Source organism: Microcaecilia unicolor, chromosome 5 (assembly GCF_901765095.1).
Source record: "Microcaecilia unicolor chromosome 5, aMicUni1.1, whole genome shotgun sequence".
Taxonomy (NCBI): domain Eukaryota; kingdom Metazoa; phylum Chordata; class Amphibia; order Gymnophiona; family Siphonopidae; genus Microcaecilia; species Microcaecilia unicolor.
In genome coordinates, this window is record NC_044035.1 from 291536364 (window position 1) to 291561539 (window position 25176).

The window sequence follows — 25176 nt, forward strand, 5'->3', positions numbered from 1 at the left end:
TGAACACCATGCCATATGTGCTGCTCGAGTCACCCTAGCTGCACACTGGAAGCACCAAAATGTACCTTCATTTGTGAAATGGCTTAACAAGCTTTGGTATATTTGCAATATGGAAAATGTTTTAGCTTTACAATGAGGTTCGCTTCACAAGTGGGAAGCTGTTTGGGAACCTTTTCTAAGAAACTGTTCAGCCTAAATGAAATGGGGGGGGGGGGGTAATCTTCTGCTTTTCCCCCTTTTTTGTTTTTTCTTTGTTCCTAGCGTGGATCCTCACTCCTGGACACATTAGAGGGGGGATGGGGTTGGGTTTTGATCGGGTAAACTGGCGGTTTGGGGGTTTTATCTCAAAAACTGTAAAATGATTGTTACTGAGGGTGGAGGTGGGTCTGTTATTGGCTCTTTTGTGTTTTCATTTCTTGAAACTATCGATGTTCTTGATTATTTGTTACATCATCCTGACTGTTTGTACTAACTTCTGCCTTTTTGGTATTCAATAAAGACTTCTTAAAAATTTAAAAATTTGGTAAATGGTTCACTTAGTGCAAATAACACATCCTGAATTGATTCTGGTAGACATAGATAGAGACTAAGTGATGCTTAATTTCCATGCTGTAAGGGCTAGCGAACTAAGGTTAGAACAGAAAAAATAGCCTTTGTTTTTAGTGCTTAATGATGGAAATAAAAGTAGCCTGCACAGGAGTAGAACTGTGAGCCTTTTTTTTTTTTTTTTTTGCAGAGGGAACCAATTTTGATGAAACCAGCACGGTGCTATGAGAATCATTTTGCAAGGTTTCTGCTGAAATTTGCATGGGGTTTTCACTGTGAGTGGGATGGTGAATAAGTATAAAGTAAAGGCCAAGTACAGGAGATTACTAGGGCATCCCTCATCAGCTGATCAGAAGATGGGCATATTGAACAACAAATCAACAGCTTTGCATATTAGTTGCTAGCAAAGAGGCCTGAGGGGTTCCCAAACCTGAAAAGTGATATGGAGAGTTCTCCAATCCAGGGGCCATTCATACTGTAAAAGACCCTACTGTACCTTTCAGCTACCTGATTTTGAATGCCAGGGAAATACACAGCCTATGTTTGGATGTGATTGACAAAGGTAAGGTCTCAAATCTTTTCTGCAACACATCAGAAATAAGGGGATTCTGTACCTCCTTGTTTCTTGACATACAATATAATAATTTGGTTGTCCATTTCATTAACCTTAAATTGTCTCCAAGAAGATGAATATTCTGAAAGGACAGTTCTGGGTGCCTGCATTTACATGCCCTTGAGCCATGTATAATGGAAATCTCTATCCTTGTCACCCCTAGTTCAAATACCCATGCTGTGTTGTAGTATCAGCTTTCAGTCGTCTGAATTCTAAAACAATCAGGAATTACTTCATAAATCTTTTATTTCTCTTCAGTCAGCTAGTAAAAACATCTAAAGTTATTTTGCTGCATGCTGCAATATTATCCTCTGAATCTTTAATGTTTCATGTAGATCAATTCACTTTTTTCAGATATTCCTATTTCTATGAAATACAAATAAGATTTTCTCTATTTATACTGCATTCTGTACTTGACTCACTAAGGGAATAAGTTATTAAGGTATCGTAAAAGTCAGTCTATTACTGCACCTTGATTTATCATGGGTGTCAACAACCTATGGGCTACATCTTAAAGAAGCCACTAAAGCATCTATAAGATGCTCCTAATCCCAAGCTCAAATCCCCTCCTAAGGCACCCCTTCATAAAAGCTTCTCCAATCTGAACCCTCTTCATCATTATAAATCATTCCTCCAGTCAAGTTCCGCCCACAGAAGACCATCCCCTAAGTATGAAAACCTCCTTCTACCCCCTCACTCTCCTGACCCCCCCAAAAAAGAAACTCCAATACAGAAACATGCCTCCTAGCAGTAGTACCATGAGAGTACCACTAGGGGTTCCTGGCACCATTTTGAACCTGGAGCTGGCAAGGGTATGAGCAACAGCAACTTGTTCCTGTCCAAACCTACTAGGGAACAGGAATTTTTTAAGGTAGGACTTGGGAGGCTGTCGGGAGGGTGGGGAGCCTAGCGAAGGGCATGTTCTATATTTGGAGGAGGACTTCCAGGGGGTGAAATTGATTTAGGGAGGTTTCACGATAGGGGGTTTATGTATTAGAGGTGGGGGGCACCTTGTGGGTGCTATGAGCAGCCTCATTACAATGCAACCCAAAAACATCATGGTGTAGTTTTTTGTGTCCCAATTATCCTAGGATTATAAAATAACCTCACCTTTTTGCATTTGCTGCTTTGCATCTCATTAATATGTACCACTGGGTAACCTAAATAATGCTGTGTTAGTGTACCTCAACCAGTGGTAGAGCCTAAACATGCATTAAGAGCAAACAACATGGGTGAAAGCCCTAATGCAGCTGATAACTACCCCCTCCCAGGCCTTTTTCTGATAGTCAAAAAATGGGATAAAGCATAAATGAACAGGACTCTTAATGAATTGCAGATTTCCAGGCCAATCCAGTTCAAACATTGTAGCTGATAGATTTTTAAAACCCATTCTTGGACAATCAGGGTCAGATGTTATCAATTCATAGCACAAGTTCAGTGAGAAACAGGAATCTTAATTCTGTTAGTTGCTCTAGACTTACGTTTTTTTCTTTCTTACTTAAATTTCTTGAAAATGTTGTGAATTATTTTAGTGTTCTATAAACCTCACAGTGTTATATCGATCATTTGAAAGGAAAAGGTTGTAGGGCTGAGTAAATCAATAAATCCTTGGTTTATGAAAAAAGTCTGAAAACAAAAGGGAGGTCTCACAATGAAAATCAATAGAAATGTGCTGAAATCTGTTCCCTGTGAAAAGATTGCACTGAACCAAAGGTGTATATAGAAAGCCTTCTTAATCTGAGATACTTTGAAGAATGCAAGTGAATGACACAGGATTTAGTAACCAGCTGTCACAGGCTTAGGGCCTTTTCACCACAGGGCAAAAGTCTTTGGTAAGATTAACATGAAAGTTTAGATTCATTCCAACTGCTTTTCATCTTTACCAAGACTTTGGGGGGGGGGGGGGGTTAAAATGTTCCCAATAGTATAAAAACAGTAGAACTCAAAAGGGAGTAAGAGAATGTAGAACGCCTGGGAAACATCTGGGAGTGAACAGCACAACAGAAGCAGGCTAGAGAGACGGGGTAGATTCTATGTATGGCACCGAAATTTAGGTGCCAGGATGATGTGCACTGAGCGCAAATTCTATGTAAGTGCTTGCACCTAATGATGACAGTTAGGTGCATAATCCCTTGTATTCTTCAACAGGCGCATGTAATTCCCAGGCATGGCCCTGACCTAACCATGCCCCTCTCAGAGCCACACCCTCTAAAAGTTGTACGTGACAGATAATGAGCACGCAGCTTCTAGAATAGCAACTAAGGTCAGTTGCACATGCTGACCTATGAACACCAATTTAAACCAATGATTGACTATTAACTCCAATTAAGAGTCAATGATTAAATTAAGTTACTTGAACTGACCTTATTCTATAAATTAGGTGCCCAACTTTGCATGCTAAGTGTAAAGTTGGGTGCCTAAGTTTATAGAATTGGGGGATAATGTGTGATCTTCTCATACCTCTTATGGAAGAAGGATCCGACTGAAAATAATAGGAAACTGCATAAAGAATGGCAAGTCAAATGCAAAGTGCTGATAAGGAAGGCAAAGAGGGACTTTGAAAAGAAGATTATGTTGGAGGCAAAAACGCATAGTAAAAACTTTTTTAGGTATATTAAAAGCAAGAAGCTGGCAAAAGAATCAGTTGGACTGCTAGATGACCGAGGGGTAGAAGGGGCACTCAGGGAATACAAAGCCATAGCAGAGAGATTAAATTAATTCATTGCTTCGGTCTTCACCGAGGAAGACGTGGGAGAGATACTGGTGCCAGAAATGGTATTCAATGCTGAAGAGTCAGAGAAACTGAATCAAATCTCTGTAAACCTGGAATATGTATTGGGATAATTTGACAAATTGAAGAGTAGCAAATCGCCAGGACTGGATGGTATACATCCTAGAATTGAAAAATGAACTTGCAGAACTATTGTTAGTAATATGTAATTTATCTTTAAAATCAAGCATGGTACTGGAAGATTGGAGGGTTGCCAATATAACACCGATTTTTAAAAAGGGTTCCCAAGGTGATCTGGGAAATTACAGACCGGTGAGCCTGACGTCAATCTCTACCATTTTGCCCGGCACCATTATAAAGAACAAAATTACAGAGCATATTCAAAAGCATGGCTTAATGAGACAAAGCCAACATGGATTTAGTCAAGGGAAATCTTGCCTCAGCAATATACTATATTTCTTTGAAGGGGTGAACAAACATGTGAATAAAGGTGAGCCGGTTGATATTGTATAAGTAGATTTTCAAAAGGCATTTGGCAAAGTACCTCATGAAACACTCCAGAGGAAATTGGAAAGTCATGGGATAGGAGGTAGTGTTCTATTATGGATTAAAAACTGATTAAAGGATAGAAAACAGAGAGTAAGGTTAAATGGTCAGTATTCTCAATGGGAAGGGTAGATAGTGGGGTTCTGCAGGGGTCTGTGTTCAGACTGCTGCTTTTTAACATATTTACAAATTATCTAGATATGGGAATAACTAGTGAGGTAATTACATTTGCCCATGACACAAAGTTCAAAGTTGTTAAATCGCAAGAGGATTGTGAAAAATTGCAAGACGACCTTATAAGATTGGGAGACTGGGCATCCAAATGGCAGATGATGTTTAATGTCAGCAAATGCAAAGTGATGCATGTGGGAAAGAGGAACCCAAATTATAGCTATGCAATGCAAGGTTCCTTGTTAGGAGTCAGCGACCAGGAAAAAGGACCTAGAAGTCATCGCTGACGAAGCTTGGAAATCCCTCTGCTCAGTGCGCTGCATTGGCAAAGAAAGCATAATATTAGGTATTATTAGGAAAGGAATGGAAAATAAAAACAAGGATGTTATAATACCTTTGAATCACTCCATGGTGCGACCACACGTTGAATACCGAGTGCAATTCTGGTCACCGCTTCTCAAAAAAGATATGTATTTAAACTCTAGAATTCATTGCTAGATAATGTGGTAAAAGAAGTTTGCTTAGTAGGGTTTTAAAAAGGTTTTGATAGTTTCCTAAATTAAAAGTCCATAAGCCATTATTAAGATGGACTTGGGGAAAATCTGTGACTTATTTCTAGGATAAGCAGCATAAAATATATTGTATTAACTGCTTTTACCACATTCTCTGGCAATGAATTCCAGAGTTTAATTACACATTGAGTGAAGAAATCTTTTCTCAGATTTGTTTTAAGTTTACTACTTTGTAACTTCATTGCATGCTCCCCTTGACCTAGTATTTTTGGAAAGAGTAAACAAGCGATTTATATCTACCCATTCCTCTCCAATCATTATTTTATAGACCATTATCATATCTCCCCTCAGCCACCTTTTCTCCAAGCTGAAGAGCCCTAGCCGCTTTAGCCTCTCCTCATAAGGAAGTCATCCCATCCCCTTTATTATTTTTGCCACCCTTCTCTGTAGCGTTTCTAATTCCACTATCTTTTTTGAGATGCGATGAGCAGAATTGAGCATGATATTTGAGGTGTGGTCACACCATGGAGCAATACAAAGGCACTATAGCATCAAATGTAAAAATAAATCAACTAGTTAAAAAAAATAAATAATATTTAGTGTAATCTGATAATTAAATATGATGGAATATAATGAAGTACAACTAAATAGAATATAATATAGACCTCCTGTCCACTCTATTATTTATGCCAAAAATAAACTGAAAAAATTAAAATAAATTAAATTATGATTTTCCATTCAAGACATTCATTTAAACCACAAGTGTCTACTGATTGTGTCTCACATATACAACATTGCTCTCGTCTGGCCAACCATATCACCTCCCCCCTCCTCCCCCCAGAAGGGGGGACGATCTGATCAGTGGCAATCCAATGTAAGTCCTCAAAATATGTTGTTTCTGTGAGCAATTGGATACTAATGGCTCCTTTTACCAAACAGCGGTAAAGGGTGACTGCAGTGGCACCGGTACATGGAATTGTTGTGCACCTGGGCCACCTTTTATTGCCTCTGGTAAAAGGTATTCTTTTTTTAAAGGGGCAGTAAATGGCCATGTAGTAATTTAAAAATTGCCACGTGGCCATTTACTGCTGGAGCCCTTACCACCACAAGAGGTCCTGTGCCACATTAGAAGTTGGATGTTAGGCTCTTATTTATTTATTTATTTATTGCATTTGTATCCCACATTTTCCCACCTTTTTGCAGGCTCAATGTGGCTTACAATGTATCGTTATTGGTAGATAATAGGTTGGGAGATACCAATTAGTGTAACACAAAGAATAGCATTATCAAAATTTAAGCAAGTAGATAAAAAGTAGAAAACAGTGCTGATAGTAGGTAAGGTGGGGATGCCATAAAGAATAGCGTAGTCAAAATGTAAACAAACAGATGTAAGCAAAGACAGTGCTGATAGGTGATTTGGCGATATATTGCATTTCTAGTTGCTGATCTTATTGGTATGCCTTGTTGAAGAGGTAGGTCTTCAGGGATTTGCGAAAGTTAGCTAGTTCATAACTAGTTCATAAGTAGCTTTTAAGTTGCGCGGCAGTGCGTTCCATAATTGTGTGCTCAGGTAAGAAAAGTTTGACACATGCATTAGTTTGTAGTTTAGACCTTTACAACTGTGTCATAAAAAGATTTTGTTAATTTGTAGGTTATATTTTTTATTTTCCTATCTTTATTTCTTTGTGGAAATTGAATGAATGACATTTACTTCAATGACTGATCTAGCATTGCTGAAGTGTGATTGGTCCTATCCTGTCACGTGCTTATTTGAGGAAGTTTGATGCGGCCATCATTTTAATTAATAGCCACTATGTAGATAAATATGATGTCTAAATGAAAGTATTATGCTGTTTTCTGTGGATTTTGTTCTTCAAAATTGGGGGGGGGGGGGAATTTTAAAAAATTGTTTATGCTTTTCTCAGGTGACCATCTTCCCTGATGCTGCAATGTTGAAACATGATTCATGTCAGCAGCTGGTCTCCTGATATAGGGGTGTGTTTCTAACGCACATTTAAATTTATGTCACGTTAAACCTTTAAATCTCTATGGGCGTGTTAGCGTTTAATGCGCGTAAACCATTTACGCGTGTTAAAAACGCTAATGCATCCATAGCGCACCTTAGTAAACATAGGCGATAGTGTCTTAGAATCCCTTAATTTAAAATACTTTTAAAAAAATATTTGAAGGAAGTTAAATTTTATATATTGTCACCACTGGGGCTCACCCTAGGGTTCAAGTTCCGGTCATGATGATAGGGCCACAGAGAGGGGAGACAGGAGGGCCCGGGCCTGACACTGGCAAGCTTTTCCTGCCTGCCTGCTTCTGGGACTTTCCTCTCCCCTGCTCCTATGTGCCATCCAGGTCCCAGATAATTGCATTAGCTCGATATCGAGTTAATGTAATCATCCAGGTCCTGACTCCCGGCACAAGCAGGAGAGGACAGACTGTGGGAGCAGGCAGGCAGAAAGAGGCTTACCGGCACCAGGCACCCCTTGGAGGCAGAGACAGAAAAGTAAGGGAGGGGCAGGAGGGAACTGCAGTGTGAGTGGAGGGGGCAGTGCGCGGTGGTCCGGTTCTGCCCCAAGCCCTGCTTGTCTCTCTGCAGCCCTGCTTGGTGACTGGTTAAGCCAAGTAAGTGGGCTGTAAAGGACTCTCACTCAGGTATGGCTTGGTATTCACCCAACTCCCCCCTCACTATCTCCCCAGACCCTAGCTGAGTTCTTCCACGACAAGGTTCAGAAGATAAACCTCGAATTCTCTACCAAACCACCCCCATCTCTCCCTCCCCTTGCCCCTCCCCTTGTCTGTTCCCCAATTTCCTCTACCCCTCCATCCTTTTCCTCCTTTCCTGAAGTCACTGATGAAGAAACATCACATCTTCTCTCCTCCTCAAAACGAACAACCTGTTCCTCTGATCACGTTCCTACCCACCTTCTTAACACCATCTCTCCTACTCTCACCCCTTTTATCTGTCATATCCTCAATCTCCCTCTTTTCACTGTGACCGTTCCTGATGCCTTCAAACATGCTGTGGTCACACCACTCCTGAAGAAGCCTTCACTTAACCCTACCTGTCCTTCCAACTATCGACCCATCTCCCTCCTCCCCTTCCTTTCCAAGTTACTTGAACGCGCTGTTCACCGCCGCTGTCTTTGGGGTTTTTTTTTTGTTACATTTGTACCCCGCGCTTTCCTACTCATGGCAGGCTCAATGCTGCTTACACGGGGCAATGGAGGATTAAGTGACTTGCCCAGAGTCACAAGGAGCTGCCTGTGCCTGAAGTGGGAATCGAACTTAGTTCCTCAGTTCCCCAGGACCAAAGTCCACCACCCTAACCACTAGGCCACTCCTCTTGACTTTCTCTCATCTCAAGCTGTTCTTGACCCACTCCAATCTGGCTTTCACCCTCTTCATTCAACTGAAACTGCACTTACAAAAGTTTCCAATGACCTGTTCCTGGCCAAATCCAAAGGTCTCTATTCTATCCTCATCCTTCTCGATCTATCCGCCGCTTTTGACACTGTTGATCACAGTCTACTCCTTGATACGCTATCTTCATTTGGATTCCAGGGCTCTGTTCTTTTATGGTTCTCCTCCTACCTCTCACTTCACACCTTTAGTGTACACTCTGGTGGATCCTCTTCCACTTCTATCCCTCTACCAATCGGTGTACCTCAGGGTTCTGTTCTCGGTCCTCTCCTGTTCTTCATCTACACTTCTTCCCTTGGCTCTCTGATATCATCCCATGGCTTTCAATACCATCTCTATGCTGATGACTCTCAAATCTACCTCTCTACCCCTGAAATCTCAACCAGTATCCAGACCAATGTTTTAGCCTACCTATCTGATATCGCTGCCTGAATGTCTCAACGTCATCTGAAACTGAACATGGCCAAAACCGAGCTCCTCATCTTTCCCCCTAAACCTACCTCTCCTCCCCCCCTTTCTATATTTCTGTGGATGGCACTCTCATTCTCCCTGTCTCATCAGCTCGTAACCTTGGGGTCATCTTTGACTCCTCTCTCTCCTTCTCTACTCACATTCAGCAGATTGCCAAAACCTGTCATTTCCTTCTCTATAACATCAGCAAAATCCATCCCTTCATCTCTGAGCACTCTACCAGAACCCTTATCCACACTCTTATCACCTCTCGTCTTGATTATTGTAACCTGCTTCTCACTGGCCTCCCTCTTAGCCATCTCTCTCCTCTTCAATCAGTCCAAAACTCTGCTTCGTGACTCATTTTCCACTGAAGTCGCTATGCTCACATTAGCCCTCTCCTTAAGTCACTTCACTGGCTGCCTATCCGTTTCCGCATTCAGTTCAAACTTCTCTTGTTAACCTATAAGTGCATTCACTCTGCTGCTCCCCAGTACCTCTCCACTCTTGTCTCTCCCTACGCCCCCCCCCCCCTTGAGTACTCCATTCTGTAGATAAATCTCTCTTATCTGTCCCCTTCTCCTCTACTGCTAATTCCAGACTTCGTTCCTTTTATCTTGCTGCACCTCACGCCTGGAATGGACTTCCCGAGCATGTACATCTAGCCCCGCCTTTAGCCGTTTTCAAGTCCAAACTTAAAACCCACCTCTTTACCACTGCTTTTGACTCCTAACCACTACTCACTTGCCCTGTCCTTTTATCCTCACCTCTTTATTCCCTTACTCTTAATTGTTCTGTCTGTTTACCTGTCTTATCTAGATTGTAAGCTCTTTGAGCAGGGACTGTCTTTTGTGTATGGTGTACAGCACTGCGTATGCCTTGTAGCGCTATAGAAATGATAAGTAGTAGTAGTAGTAGTACTGAAAGGGAGCTGCAGTCTTTCTGCTATTCCTACTTCTTCCCTCACCCCAAAGCTAGCCCAACCTAACCTTATGGAAGCCTTTTCCTAAAATACAGTGCACTCCATTTAAGTGCATGTCGGATAAGCGCATGCTCTGTTTAACTGCATGCCGTACTGCAGTCCCGTTTTTGGCACCATCAATTTCTATGGAGACAAACTTTGGTTTAGCGCACCACTGATAAGTGCAAGATTCGCTTATATGCATGGTTTAAGACTACTCCTCTGCAGGAAAGACTCCGCATAAGCGCATGCAGGGAATATGGAAGCCGATTGGCACCTGACAAAGGGGCGATAAATTTGAAATCTCATTGGTTAACTGCCACAGGCAGAATAAGTAAAAGAAAGTTGTTAGAGTGTACACTGGAGTCATCGTTGTCATCGCGCAACTGTAAGACTTTAACACTGGCTGAACGAATAGAAGTTCTTAAAAAATTAGAAAGCAAACAAAGTCAAGCATATATTGCTAAACAATATGGTGTCAATCCCAGTCAAATTTCACGTATCTTGAAGCAGAAAGATCAGCTTCTGGAAGATTGGCAAAACAATACAAATCCACACAGGAAACGTAAATGGGCAGGGAAAGTTGAGGAGGTAGAAGATGCTCGTCTTCGGTGGTTTTCTCAAGTCAGGAACAGACAGTTTCCTGTCAGTGGTCCACTGCTTATGGAGAAAACTAATCAGCTAGCTGAAAGTCTTGGACTAACTGAATTCAAAGCCACTATTGGATGGTTGGAAAGGTGGAAGGAGAGGAACAACATAAAATTCAAGAAACAGCATGGTGAAAAATAAGACGCTGATGACTTTGGTGCTGAAAATTGGGTTGTTTCAGTTCTTCCTACCATCTTGAACGAGTTTGCACCTAGTGACATTTTCAATGCTGACGAAAACGGTCTCTACTGGCGAGCGATTCCTGATGGAACACTTGCATTCAAACAAGCCGAAACTACAGGAAGTAAAACGTCGAAGGGCCGACTGACGATCCTCCTTTGCTGCAATATGGATGGGAGTGAGAAGTTGGAACCACTCGTCATTGGAAAGATCAAACAGCCCCATTGCTTCAAGAATGTTAAGTGACTTTCTGTGTCATATGAGGCTAACACAAATTCATGGATGACTGGGGAAATTTGGAAGCAGTGGCTAAAGAAATTAGACACTAGAATTTGTTGCTTTGTGATAATTGTGCTGCACACAGTGATGATGTCCGGCTGTCTAACGTCATGGTGGTCTTCCTGCCACCAAACACTACCTCTCTGATCCAACCTATGGATCAGGGCATAATAGCCAATTTCAAACAACATTTTCGGGCTCTTGTGCTACGTCGTCTGATGAGCGTTATGGATGACCAGACTGGCAAGGATAAACGTGTTGTTGAACTGGCTTCCCTATATATGCAGAAAGAAGCCTGGAATCTGTTACACAGGGAACCATTGAGAAATGCTACAAGCGGGAAAGCTTTGTTAAGGATGTGGAGAGGGACGAAACAGATGCAGTTGTTGCAAACGCGTCAGATGAACAGGCTATTGACATCCCAGCCGGTGTTACTGAAGAGGAGTTTCATCACTACGTAGCTGTTGATTACGATCTACAAACAGCTGATGACAGCACTGATGTCCAGATATGTGCCTACACGCAGGCAACTGCTGATGATGAAACAGATGATGAAATGAGCAGCGAAGCACATGCTGACGAAATTCAACAACCTCCTGTCACTTTTGCAAGAGCGCTGGAGAGTCTCAACACTGTGCGGGTCTATCTGGAGGCCACTGAATGTCAGTGCTATGACAGTTTTTATCGTCTTGCAGACATAGTCTATGGAACTCACAGACAAAATAGTGTACAGAGGACTATAACTGATTACTTCAAGTAAGCCTAACGTGAGTTAACGGAGACTGTATAACGTCAGTTATCAGAGATTGTATACTGTACATATAATAAACAGTACTGTACATATGTTTATCAGATGTCAAGCTTCTTTGGGTCACAACGGTTAAGTGCATGCTCCAGTTAACTGCATGTATTTCTTTGGTCCAAGACCCTTGCACTTAAGCGGATTGCACTGTAAACACAATTACCAGCATTTCCCAAAAACCAATCTCTTATTGTGGTAAATAGAAGCCTTTATTCTTGGCTTCTCCTCATAAGGACCTATCAAATAGAAAAGACACTAGTAACAAAATAATACTTCCTCTTTTCTTTTTTAGGAAACAGGCCATCAATCATATACCAATGAGGATTCGCTCTTTCCAGTGCCCCCTCTCTGGTTCCACAGCATTAGTTGTTCTTAGGCACTGCACCTCTCTTCCAGGCTCAGCTTGCCAATACTCTCTCTTGTACCATGCAGTGCAAACAAGGACATTTCACCCTTCCTTCTTCTTTGCATATATGTGCCACAGTTAGGTTCTTCAACCCTGTTCCCAGTTCAGCCTACCGGTGCTGCCTCTCTTGGCTTGCAAAGCACTGCACAAGGAGGTTTATCCCTTCCCCTTCTCTGCCTACAGCCTGTGGTAATCTTAATTCTTAGCACTACTATAATGCTTCACCATGTGAACAAACCTACCTGCACATAATCCCCACCTAGGCTATACCTCTGCCTAGTCCATTTTTCTGGGATCTGTATTACCCCAAAATGCAGCTTACTGGGATCTGTATTACCCCAAAATGCAGTTTTCCTTCCCCGGACTAAGCCGCCTTCTGTGCTCTCTTTCATGACTGCCATTTTCCTAGCCCCCCTTTCAAGGCTGCAGTAATCCTTTAAACATTTCCAGAAGGCTTTCCTTCTCATCCTCTCTTTACCTTTCTAGTTTAATCATTGTTTCAGGACCACATTCACTGCCCTAGGAGTCTCAGCCTATGTGCAGTCCTCCTGTGGTCTGTCTCTAGCTCCTTCAAATACAGCCTAGGGCCTATGCTTCCAGCCACACCCTCTTGCTACTGCTAAAGAAGCTAATGAGCTATTTGCCTCAGCTGGGGAGACACTAGCTCCTGGACTGCCTGTTCCAAGAAGCTTTGCTCTCTGCACCTAGATGGTTGCAGGATCTACCTTCTGTATCCTTACATGCAGGTAAGGATATATTACTGAAAGTGTTCCTGTTGACCTTCCAAGAAAAAGAAGGTCCCCCAGGTGATAACAAGGTTTATATCCTAATCTCCCTGTTCGTGGGGTTTTTGACTCAGCTTGCGGGTCCCGTGGAAGGGCATAATCGAAAGGGGCGCCCAAGGTTTCCTGAGGACATCCCAGCAAAGGGGCAGGGAAACCCGTATTATTGAAACAAGATAAGCATCGATCTTTCGTTTCGATAATACAGTTGGGGACGCCCAAATCGCGAAATTTAGGTCGACCTTAGAGATGGTCTTCCTTAGAGATGGTCGTCCCCGATTTTCGGCCATAATGGAAACCGAGGACACCCATCTCAGAAACGACCAAATCCAAGCCATTTGGTCGTGGAAGGAGCCAGCATTCGTAGTGGACTGGTCCCCCTAACATGCCAGGCCACCAACCGGGCACCCTAGGAGGCACTGCAGTGGACTTCAGAAATTGCTCCTAGGTGCATAGCTCCTTTACCTTGTGTGCTGAGTCCCCCCAACCCCCCCCCCCCAAAAAAAAAAAACCCCACTCCCACAACTGTACACCAGTACCATTGCTCTAAGGGGTGAAGGGAGGCACCTACATGTGGGTACAGTGGGTTTCTGGTGGGTTTTGAAGGGCTCACAGTTTCCACCACAAGTGTAACAGGTAGGGGGGATGGGCTTGGGTCTGCCTGCCTGAAGTGCACTGCACCTACTAAAGCTGCTCCAGGGACCTGCATACTGCTGTCATGGAGCTGGGTATGACATTTGAGGCTGGCATAGAGGCTGGCAAAAAATATTTTTAAAGTATTTTTTTAGGGTGGGAGGGTGTTGGTGACCACTGGGGGAGTAAGGGGAGGTCATCCCAGATTCTCTCCGGTGGTCATCTGGTCAGTTCCGGCATCTTTTTGAGGCTTGGTCGTAAGAAAAAATGGACCAAGTAAATTGGCCAAGTGTTCGTCAGGGACGCCCTTCTTTTTTCCATTATCGGTCGAGGACGCCCATGTGTTAGGTACGCCACAGTCCCGCCTTCGCTACGCTTCCGACATGCCCCCATGAACTTTGGTCGTGCCCGCAACGGAAAGCAGTTGAGGATGCCCAAAATCGGCTTTCGGTTATACTGATTTGGGCGACCCTGGGAGAAGGACGCCCATCTCCCGATTTGTGTCGAAAGATGGGCGCCCTTCTCTTTCGAAAATAAGCCTGAAAGTATGGTAATACAAAATTGGAACTAATTATAACTCTTTTGTGAATTGTTATAACTGATGTATTTTATTATTCTTTTATGCAAGATTTTATAAGATTTGATATACTTTTGTTTTATTTTTTCCAAACATTTCTGTATTTTCTATTCTGTATTTAAGTAGTATGTTTTGTATTTACATATATTATTCAATTTTTAACTTTTTGCTTCTTACCTCAAGCTTTTTTTCTTGAAGCATGTCCTGAAACAAACTAAAATAAGCAGAGGTGAGCATATTTTCCCCCGGATTCACCTAAGGACACCTCAGGTCCAAACACACTGGTAGTTAACATTAGTGTATGCCTCAGAGTAGGTGCAAAATCCAGTACAGAATTTTTTTCATGAACATATATATTTCCACTGTAAAACAGTAACTATATGCACATTTTTTAGTCCACCCAAACCATGCACCCTTAATGTCTGAATCCCAGAGCATTTCCACATTGAAACAGCAGCTTTTGAACCTCATCTTATACATATGTATGTAATCTATATGTGTAAACGCTACTCTATCGTCATATAGATGCTTCTTAATTGATCACCTTTGTCTATTAAAAATCTGGGATCACATAAAGAACAAAATTTGCTAATTTTGTTGTTTCAATTGCCTTATTCCCATAGTTAGCATTTATTTCATCAGCTGTGTTGTGTGTTCTGGAAATCTTATGTCCCTTTCTCAGAGTTTCAGCTTATTAAGATCAATGACAAGCTAATGTTAATTGAGACTTTAAGCTCTAAATCCTTAAAAGAATTAGATTCTCTGCCTCTCCAGACTTTAAAATCACCTTCCAGTACTTGTTAATCTTATGTGCTTTAAACAAATAAACTACTCAATACTTAGCCTTCAGGCACATGGGGACTTTGGAAGCTGCACAATTCTATCCAAATATCTTTCACTTTGGTATGCAAATTCATTTTATCTAAATGCCTTACTCAGTTACAGCAAATAATATTTAGAAATTTTTTACCATTGATACCGTCCTTTTTTAGTCATACAGATTTATAGATTGTCAACTGCTGCCCGCTCACAGCAGATGAAGAAATGTACTACCACCCCCCCCCCCCCCCCATGCAAAGAGTTGTAAACTTATTTTGTACCAGGGGCAATGGAGGGTTAGGCAAGTCACTTAACCCTCCATTGCCCCTGGTACAAAATAAGTACCTGAATATATGTAAACCGTTTTGAATGTAGTTGCAAAAACCTCAGAAAGGCGGTATATCAAGTCCCAATTCCCTTTCCCTCCCTAAACTGACTAAAGTGATGCACGAACATGTAGAATCAGAGATCTGTGTCACTATACAGGATATTTCTGTCATTTGTTGATGATTCTATAGACACTGACTTTTCTTATTTGTACTTTTATCTTCAGTTTACCTTGATGCTGGGCTTTAACCTACTCAGGAGTGAAGAGAAATTTAAGTACACTGGACTTTGTTAGTGGTGGTTAGCAGTCCAAGCCCTAGTTAAAGTTTCTAGCTCTGATTTCTGCTATATGAGTTGAGTAGTACTGATAATGCTGTTATATTCTTTGAGCAAGTGCAAGGTGATGCATGTGGGAAAAAAGAACCCGAATTATAGCTACGTCATGCAAGGTTCCGTGTTAGGAGTTACAGACCAAGAAAGGGATCTGGGTGTCATCGTCAATAGTACACTGAAACCTTCTGCTCAGTGTGCTGCTGCAGCTAGGAAAACGAATAGAATGTTGGGTATTATTAGGAAAGGTATGGAAAACAAGTGTGAGGATGTCATAATGCCGTTATATCGGTCCATGATGCGACCGCAACTTCAGTATTGTGTTCAATTCTGGTCGCCGCATCTCAAGAAAGATATAGCAGAATTGGAAAAGGTGCAGCGAAGGGCGACTAAAATGATAGCGGGGATGGGACGACTTCCCTATGAAGAAAGACTAAGGAGGCTAGGGCTTTTCAGCTTGGAGAAGAGACGGCTGAGGGGAGACATGATAGAGGTATATAAAATAATGAGTGGAGTGGAACAGGTGGATGTGAAGCGTCTGTTCACGCTTTCCAAAAATACTAGGACTAGGGGGCATGCGATGAAACTACTGTGTAGTAAATTTAAAACAAATCGGAGAAAATGTTTCTTCACCCAACGCGTAATTAAACTCTGGAATTCGTTGCCAGAGAACGTGGTGAAGGCGGTTAGCTTGGCAGAGTTTAAAAAGGGGTTAGACGGTTTCCTAAAGGACAAGTCCATAAACCACTACTAAATGGACTTGGGAAAAATCCACAATTCCAGGAATAACATGTATAGAATGTTTGTACATTTGGGAAGTTTGCCAAGTGCCCTTGGCCTGGATTGGCCGCTGTCGTGGATAGGATGCTGGGCTCGATTAACCCTTGGTCTTTTCCCAGTGTGGCATTACTTATGTACTTATGAGGCAGATCTGCCCTGGAGGTATATTTAACCAATCTGATTGTCAGGATAGCCATGATTTATTTATTTATTTAAAAAATAATTTGTTATCCACCGCAACTAACTAGTAGACCTAGGCAGTTTACAGTATAAATAAAACATATACTATCAGAAAAAAGCAAAAGGAACTACAATATTTGAAAGGAAAGTAAGAACATTCACTCTAACAAAATCAAAACTGAACAAATGGGACAGGGTAAGGGGAGGGGAGGAAGAGAACAAAAGCGAGAACAAATAGGGGTAAAAGAGGGAACGAGAAAGAGAGGAAGTAGGGAATGTACAGGAAACAATGGTACTAGCAACAAACAACTCTATGGGAGATTGTATGTTAGTGAAACAACCAGGCCTTTATCGTTGATTTGAATTTTTTAAAGGACAGTTCTTCTCATATACCATCAGGGAGGGGGTTCCAATGGAAAGGGGCCACAAAGTACAAGGCATGGAGGGGCATTTTCGAAAGAAACGTACAAGTTGGGATTTGGACGTCTTTGTAAAATGTCCAAATCCGGGGGCAGGGAAAACCATATTTTTGAAAAAAGATGGACGTCCATCTTTCGTTTCGAAAATACCAAGGACATCCTTGGATTTGGACATCCATAGAGATGCCCTCGACATGCCCCCTTGAAATTTGGATGTTCTTGCGACGGACTGCAGTTGGAGACATCCAAAATCGGGTTTTGATTATACCGATTTGGACGTCTCTGGGAGATGGATGTCCACGTTCCGATTTATGTTGAAAGATGGATGTCCATCTCTTTCGAAAATAAGCCTGATGGTGTCTGGTAGATTCTAAGGTGGCTTGTTTGGAGTTGGGCAGAACCAAATGGTAATCACTGAGAGATCGTAACAGACTATGAGTGAGTAAGGGATGGTCAGCTAGGTATTGTGGGAAACCCATCCAAAAAGCCTTGAAGGTAAAGATTAGGAGCTTATGAATGATTCTTTGCTCAATGGGGAGCCAGTAGTACTGCTGACGAAGGGTGAGGCATATTGGATCTTTTAGCGTGGCAAAGTAACTTGATTGCAGTGTTTTGTAGTGTTTGAAAGCATTTTAAGGAATAGCATGGGGATCCTTGATACATTATATTACAGTATTGGGTGAGGTTGAGAACTGAGAGAAGAGTTAGGAAATATTTGGAACAGGGGTGGGAAAGGAAATCCACTTGGTTATTGAAGTCTTCTATATGATAATGTTAGGGTAGAGAATGGAAGCATCTATAGTTGTCTGAAAACACAAATCCTATTGAGCTTGGGTCAATGAAGGGGCACAGTAAAAAAGTAAAAATACAAAAGGAGTAGGAAAGCCTTTAGTGGTCTGGAAGAACAATCTCGGTAAATCCCAGTTTAATAGAAGAAAAAATGGCAAGGCTACCAGCCCACCTAGAAGACCGAGATAGGGAAAAAACATCAAAACCACTGGGGAGACACTCAGTGACAAGACCCTCTTCTCCATCTTTTAACCAAGTTTCTTTCAAGAATAGGATATCCAAATCGGCCTTTACCAATTTGGATAGTTTTGGACCATAGAGATCTGCAAATTAAAAGGTCAATAGCACTATTTTTGAATTGATGCTAGGAAGGCTTAGTGGCTAAAGAAATAGAAAAACGTACCTGGGGGGGGTGAGCTCGATCTTAAAAAGAGTCCCACCAATTGTTGACAAGCACTGGGATAGGGAACTCTTGAGGCAATGGAACTGGGTTTGAAGAAGCTGAAAAACAACCCTAAAAAGTATGCCAAAAAAAAAAAAAAGATCAAAGCAGAAAAAGTAATAATCTATAATTATAGTAGGATTGGAGAAGGAAAAATTGACTTGCGCCAGCCCCCACCATTTGATGCCACGATGTCCAGAATATATAAGCAGAGTAGTTGCTCAGAACGTCCTGTATGATGCACTTACACCAGCTTATGGGTCATGTGGCCTGAGTTGCATAGGAGCGCAGGACTCCCATCCAGAATCAGGGATTTGTTTGCTGCCAGAGTCACTAGTTCCGGAAAGACAGAAGCAACAGCACACATCCAAAATTATCTCACAGAGAGGGGCATAATCGAACGGGGCGCCCAAGTTTTCATGAGGGTGTCCTCGCAGGATGGCCCCATGAAGGGGCAGGGAAGCCCGTATTATCAAAACAAGATGGGCGTCCATCTTTCATTTCGATAATACGGTCAGGGACGCCCAAATCTCAACATTTAGAGATGGTCAACCTTAGAGATGGTTGTCCATGGTTTTCAGCCATAATGGAAATCGAGGACGCCCATCTCAAAAACGACCAAATCCAAGCCCTTTGGTCATGGGAGGAGCCAGAATTCATAGTGCATTGGTCCCCCTGACATGCCAGGACACCAACCGGGCAGCCTAGGGGGCACTGCAGTGGACTTCAGAAATTGCTTCCAGGTGCATAGCTCCCTTACCTTGGGTGCTGAGCCCCCAAAACCCACTCCCCACAACCGTACACCACTACCATAGCCCTAAAGGGTGAAGGAGGGCACCTATATGTGGGTACAGTGGGTTTTGGAGGGCTCACATTTACCACCACAAGTGTAACAGGTGGGGGGATGGGCCTGGGTCTGCACCCACTAAAACTGCTCCAGGGACTTGCATACTGCTGTCATGGAGCTGGGTATGACATTTGAGGCTGGAATTGAGGCTGGCAAAAAAAAATTAAGTTTTTTTTTTAAGGTGGGAGGGGGTTGGTGACCACTGGGGGAATAAGGGGAGGTCATCCCCGATACCCTCCGGTGGTCATTTGGTCAGTTCGGGCACCTTTTCATGGCTTGGGCGCAAGAAAAAATGGACGAAGTAAAGTAGGCCAAGTGCTCGTCAGGGACACCCTCCTTTTTTCCATTATCGGCCGAGGACACCCATCTCTTAATCATGCCCCAGTCCTGCCTTCGCTACGTGCCGACACGCCCCCGGGAACTTTGGTCATCCCCAAGACGTGAAGCAGTTGAGGACGCCCAAAATCGGCTTTCGATTATGCTGATTTGGGCGACCCTGAGAGAAGGATGCCCATCTCCCGATTTGTGTCGGAAGATTGGCGCCCTTCTCTTTCGGAAATAAGCCTGAGAGTAAACCATTTGATGCCACGAGAGCCAGAATATATATGCAGAGTATTTGTTCAGAACTTCCTGTATGACACCTTTATGCCAGTGTATGGGTCACATAACCTGTGTTGCCTAGGAGCGCAGGGCCAGGATCAGGGGTTTGTTTACTGCCAGAACCGCTAGTTTGCCAGCGTATGGGTCATGCAACCTGTGTTGCCTAGGCACGCAGGACTCCCGTCCAAGATTGGGGGTTTGTTAGCTGCCAGAACCACTAGTTCCTGAAAGACAAAAGCATACACTGAGTTTCCAGTACATGCAAATATATTTATTTAAGATATCATGAAAATTAGACTGATTAGGCCTGCCTCCAGAACAGGGGATGAGAATCTCCCAAATTAGAACTATAGATAGCTCAGAAGATCAGGCGCAAGAGGTCACAATACATGTTCTATGTATGGTGTATGTTCTAGAAAAGATACTAACACTTCATAAGGAAACAAGCCTTTTTTCAAGAGAATGGGAGTTCCAATAAAGGGGTCCAGTTTCAAGGCCCCAAATAAACTCAGAAGAAATATTACATAAAATAGTAAATGTTGGCAGATAAAGACCTTCATGGTCCATCCTGTCTGCTCATCAAGGTGGCCAGAGTTAAACCTGGCACTCTGCACAGGTTCTACTTCACCATGACTAAACACTGGTATACTTAGAGGCTCATTTTCAAAACAATAAAATGTCCAAAAAGTGGCACAAAGCGGCAGATGTACTTTTTTTTTTTTTTTGCCAAAATGTCCAAATCGCTATTTTCAAATCCTATTTTTAAGATATTTTTCTATATAGTTCATCTGCAGCTCATCCAAATTTCATGGGGGCAGGGCGGGATTTGGACATTCCTAGAACTCTGATGTTTTTCCATCATAATGAAACAAAGCAAAAACATCCAGGGCTAAAAGTTTGACCAGGTTAAATCGTGACTAAGTCACAAAAAGATGCCCTAAATGACCAGAAGATCACTGGAGAGATTATGACATGACCCCCTTCCACTCCCTCCCCCCAAAGATGTGAAAGAGGCAGTACATACCAGCCTCTGTAACAGCTTCAGATGTTATGGGCAGTCCTGTTAGAGCAGAAAGCGGGTCCATGGAGTAGCCTAGTGGTCAGTGTACTGTAGAGAAGGTGACCCAGGCCCATAATCCACACTAACTATTACACTTGTGGTGGAAAATGTCAGTCCTCAAAAACCTACTGTACCCACATATATGTGACACCTGCAGACATAAGGGCTATTGTAGTGGTATACAGTTTGATACAGTAGGTTTTTGGTGGGTTTTAGAGTGCTCCCCATACAATATAAGAGGGTAATGGTGAGATGTGTACCTAGGACCTTTATGTGAAGTCCACTGCAGCATACCCTAGGGTACCCCATTGCTCTGCTGGGATGTCTTTGTAAGCAAGTGCTATTTTTGCCACTTGATTTTTGAACATTTTCAGCAAAACACCCAAAATCGGATTTAGATGTCATATTGAAAAAGCCCCTTTTAATTTTTTTTTATTTGTTACATTTGTACCCCACATTTTCCCACCTATTTGCAGGCTTAATGTGACTTACATAGTACCGTCAAAGGCGTTCGCCAAATCGGTTGATAACAAATACAAGGTTATAAAGTGATTGAATGAGGTAGTTGTAAGGGTCGAAAGAATGAAGATTGTATATTGTCCAGTACGATCATTGGTCATGTTGTGTTGCTGGATGAAGGGGTTTACGTTGGATCATTGGGTAGGCCTTTTCTGTCTTTCCCTACCAATTATGGGGCACAGATTGTATAACTGTGCCCGGCACTATTCCTACTTTCCAACAAATGGATTTTTGCCATCGAAGTCCATTCCAGCCTTGATCTTGAGCTGCTTTTGCCATTTACGGGACTCAGACCAAAGAAGTCTGCTCGGCATTGATCTTATTTCCCAGCCTCTGAAACTGCTATCAAAGCTCACTCCAGTAATGAGGCAATTTAAGTTTTGCTTTAATTGGATTTTAATATGCCTTATTACACAAGGCTTCCATGGATTAAAAAGGTTAGAGGGTTAAATAAAAATAAACATGAATGTGTGAAACAAAGCAAAAAAATTAATGAAAACTGAGGTAAAACCCAAAGCCCCTCTTTTGCATACTCAAGTTAAAGACAATATGTGCTCACATGGTTCCAGGTCCAAATCACACAAACTAAATGGAAAATGTGTCTTCAATTTTCCAAGAAGAGATTCCACACTTCAGGGCTGAAGGCACACTATCACTAGTTTAAGGAGACACTTCATACAGTATAATGGTATTCCAGAATGAAAGTCCTTACTGGTAAAAATTTAATTGATACAAACAGCCAATATGGCAGCTCTACAGCACACACACACACACACAAAAGAAGAATAGGGTTCACATCCTTTCTTCCATAAAAGGGACACCCTTGTTTATTTTCTCTGGACCATTACTGGGTTCCCTGACTTCCCAAAGACCAGTTTTGGTAAATGATTCTCCAAAGGCTCAATCTCTCCTTCCTAGTGTCCTCCTTCAGGGCTCACAGATGCCTGGATTAAGCACCAGTTGAGCCTCTTTTTATTCTAATCCTTTGTACTCGCCATGCTGTACAATCCCCCACAACACCATTTCCCAGGATAACAGAAGCACACTGCAACCACAGTAGGATACCTAATATAGAAGGCAGACTTCCTTTCTCCAGCTACAAGAATGCTCAAGAATGAAAAAAAAAAACAACTCCTTTCCTACTCCCTTCCAAGCCTAGGTGACAAGACTGAACTTCTCTTTCCCTGCCAGGAAAAAACAACATCTTCCTCCTCTCACTCTACATTTAACTGCCCAGACTACTTCCTGCAAATCTTCTAGCAGACTCATCATAGTCCCTAACCTATACCATTGTGGTCACTTCTGAAGGGAAGCACAATGGCAAAATGGTTCAGTCCACTCTTCACGTCACTATCCATATGCTCTCTTTTTAGCAGGTACATATAACTTAATAAAGGGTCCAAAGACCCCTTTACAATAGCACACAGTGTTAGTAAGTGATAAGGAAGGGATTTATGCCATTATTTTTACCTGAACCATCATTTCTACAGATTTGCTTTTAGATGTCATCCCTTTCAGACATTACTTCTGGTGCTGGAGAATAGTCATAATATTTGTTCTATAGTCATCAAGTTTCCTCATCTTTGAAATGGAAAAATCTGGTTTTAGCTCAGAAATAGACTGTCACTTTGTGAAGGCAATTTTCCTTCTCACTGGTTCTTGTATCTTTTTATAACTGTGTCTAGCACTGAACATTCAGGCATTGCCTGGTGATTTCTGAACGTTTACCATCTCTGTCATCGGCTCGTGCTGGTTAAGATACATGCTTGTTTACACTTTCTAAAAATACTAGGACTAGGGGGTATGCAATGAAGCTACAAAGTAGTAAATTTAAAATGAATCAGAGAAAATATTCTTCATTCAATGTGTAATTAAACTCTGGAATTCATTGCCAGAGAATGTGGTAAAAGCAGATAGCTTAGCGGGGTTTTAAAAAGGTTTGGATAGCATCCTAAAAGAAAAGTCCATAAGCCATTATTAAAATGGACTTGGAAAATCCACTGCTTATTTTTGAAGTAAGCAGCATAAAATGAATTGTACTGTTTTGGGATCTTGCCAGGTGCTTGTGACCTGGATTGGCCACTGTTGAAAACAGGATACTGGGCTTGTTGGACCGTCGGTCTATCCCAGTATGGTAATACTTATGTACTTATGAAGGTTCTTTGCATAATTTGCTCTTCAGTACATAGAATAATGGACCCCTTTTCAGTGGCGTACCTAGGGTAGTTGACACCCGGGGCCGGTCATTTTTTAACACCCCCCTCCAAAATCCAGTACTAGGCATACCGAGAATACAACACACTCAGGACCTATAGAGCAATTCTACCATACCATAAGCAGTCATTTCTACGAGTCACACAAGGAAAAAGAAAGCATCTTAAACACTACAGTGAGCACTAGAACATCAATTCACCTATTGTAAAACGAAACCAGACAGATAGTACAGATCGTCAATCCTGCACAGTCAATGCCAACTGAAAGTCATGTCTTTTTCACAAACACAGATACACCCTAATCCACTATAGAACAAGTAATCATAAACTTTCTATTTAGACAAAAATTAAACTGAACCCCCAAGATGCCAGACTCTGCATACAATGCAACACCACAGAAACAGAAAATGTCTCCTAAAGACAGCAGATGTAAATTTGAAAAAAACTAACAAATACCAATCACCACTTTACAAATTAACAAATAATAAAACAAATATAGAAAATAAAATACCATTTTATTGGACTAATACATTTAGCTGTCAGAGGCCAAAACCTTCTTCCTCAGGTCAATACAGTATAGTGTGTTACAGTGTCCTAACCTGACCTGAGGAAGGGGGTTTTGTTCTCCGAAAGTTAGTCAAAATTTATTAAAATTAGTCCAATAAAAAGATTACCTTATTTACATGTTCTATTATAAACATTTATTAACACAGCTACAATACTACTTTATCCTAAAGCAAAAAAAATATATATACAGTGGTGGAAATAAGTATTTGATCCCTTGCTGATTTTGTAAGTTTGCCCACTGACAAAGACATGAGCAGCCCATAATTGAAGGGTAGGTTATTGGTAACAGTGAGAGATAGCACATCACAAATTAAATCCGGAAAATCACATTGTGGAAAGTATATGAATTTATTTGCATTCTGCAGAGGGAAATAAGTATTTGATCCCCCACCAACCAGTAAGAGATCTGGCCCCTACAGACCAGGTAGATGCTCCAAATCAACTCGTTACCTGCATGACAGACAGCTGTCGGCAATGGTCACCTGTATGAAAGACACCTGTCCACAGACTCAGTGAATCAGTCAGACTCTAACCTCTACAAAATGGCCAAGAGCAAGGAGCTGTCTAAGGATGTCAGGGACAAGATCATACACCTGCACAAGGCTGGAATGGGCTACAAAACCATCAGTAAGACGCTGGGCGAGAAGGAGACAACTGTTGGTGCCATAGTAAGAAAATGGAAGAAGTACAAAATGACTGTCAATCGACAAAGATCTGGGGCTCCACGCAAAATCTCACCTCGTGGGGTATCCTTGATCATGAGGAAGGTTAGAAATCAGCCTACAACTACAAGGGGGGAACTTGTCAATGATCTCAAGGCAGCTGGGACCACTGTCACCACGAAAACCATTGGTAACACATTACGACATAACGGATTGCAATCCTGCAGTGCCCGCAAGGTCCCCCTGCTCCGGAAGGCACATGTGACGGCCCGTCTGAAGTTTGCCAGTGAACACCTGGATGATGCCGAGAGTGATTGGGAGAAGGTGCTGTGGTCAGATGAGACAAAAATTGA